Source organism: Heterodontus francisci, unplaced genomic scaffold (genome assembly GCF_036365525.1).
Source record: "Heterodontus francisci isolate sHetFra1 unplaced genomic scaffold, sHetFra1.hap1 HAP1_SCAFFOLD_51_2, whole genome shotgun sequence".
NCBI lineage: Eukaryota > Metazoa > Chordata > Chondrichthyes > Heterodontiformes > Heterodontidae > Heterodontus > Heterodontus francisci.
The window spans coordinates 1,563,439-1,564,954 of NW_027141369.1; the positions used below are offsets into that span (position 1 = coordinate 1,563,439).

Genomic DNA, 1,516 nt, shown 5'->3' on the forward strand with positions numbered 1-1,516 from the left:
GCCACCTCATTGAAAGTTAATGAGATTTATTCTAAGTCAGTCACCTGTCCACAATGAACAAGTGAATACATTAGTTGTCCACTTTCAATCTAAATGGGACTGAGGCTCCAACAGAGAAGTTTTCTGGAAAATACCTGCTGCAGTTTTAAAATTGATGAACTGGAACATCTTAGACTAACTTTCAAATAACTGGAGTGATTGTATAGTTCCCATAGTGGTGAGAAGGAGTTGTTTATAAATATAAGCAGAAAGACACATTTGTAGATTGGTGAATGAGCTTTAACTTTCTGAAATGTATTTGTCCATTGGTTGCAGGTCACTGGAAATTCTTTTTTTACATTTCAATTGTAGCAGCAGCAGTTAGCAGCAAAATGTCTGATTAATCAGAGTAGTGGGTCTGGGAAACACTTCAACAGCCGAGACCCTGTAAAACAGAACTCCAAGTAATAGTTTAAATAAGGCACTGAACTGACAGAGCGGTAAAGGCCTGCTCAGGTCAGGAAAAAATACCCGACCCGAACCCGACAGAACCACATTGAACTCAAGCCCGACCCGGCCCGAGTATCTCCATTTATTCCCATGCCCAAACCGACCCGAGCCTTACCTGACCACCGGAATGTTCACTTTACCTACCTCCCGATTTCGAATCTACAGGAAGCTGCAGCATGAGCGCAATGACATCATAGAGATGCTCACTTGCTCACTGAGCAGACTCAGTGTTTCCCTCCTTAATGACCCGGACTCCCGGCTTTGGTTGGCTTTTCAACTTTTGACACTTATTAAACTCAACTTCCCAGCAGAGTTAAATGTAATACTTACTGTGTGTGTCACACCCGGACTCAGTCCAACCTGGACCCAGCCTGACCTGAACCTGGCCTGACCCCACCCGAGTCCAAAAGCCAGACCCGGAAGAGCGACCCGACATGACCCGAACCCGACACAGGTCGTCGGGTCCCGTCGGATTCAGGTCGGGGAGCAGGCCTTTGCAGAGTGGAGGTCAGATGAGGATTGAATTAATTTCAATCACTGAATCTAAACAAGAAGTAAATCTGGCAGGAATGGAAAACTTGGCTTTATCTGTGAGCTTGTGGCACAACGGTAGCGCGTCTGACTCCAGATCAGAAGGTTGTGTGTTCAAATCACATCAGGTTCAGTTACGTTTCACAGCAGTTCAAGTTGCTGGATTTTATATCAGGAGAGAATTCAATCTTTTGGAATGTTCAGTGAATGGTTGAATTTCAAGATCAACTTTAATAGATTAAAGTCCTGATTTCTGGTTCCGCTCCATTTCCATGCTCATTTCTTATTTCACACTGTTTTATATCAGAACAATGTTTCAGGGATGTGATGTGTCCATTGTTTGTACAATTGCTCTGTCACCCAGTGTGAGAAATAAAACACAAACCACCCAGCGTGCGGCTCAAACCCATACCTGGCTCTGTCTATAGGCCACTTAGTTCAGTTGGTTAGGACGCAGTGTTGATAACAACAAGGCTGTGGATTTGATCCCCATGTG

General features: G+C 44.3%; 1 non-coding gene across 1 annotated transcript; it reads left to right on the forward strand.

The window, feature by feature from the left end:
- The first annotated feature begins 1,081 nt into the window (after positions 1–1,081).
- On the forward strand, positions 1,082–1,153 carry trnaw-cca (transfer RNA tryptophan (anticodon CCA)). Its single transcript has one exon. It is a non-coding gene; the product is annotated as a tRNA-Trp (tRNA).
- The last annotated feature ends 363 nt before the right edge of the window (positions 1,154–1,516 follow it).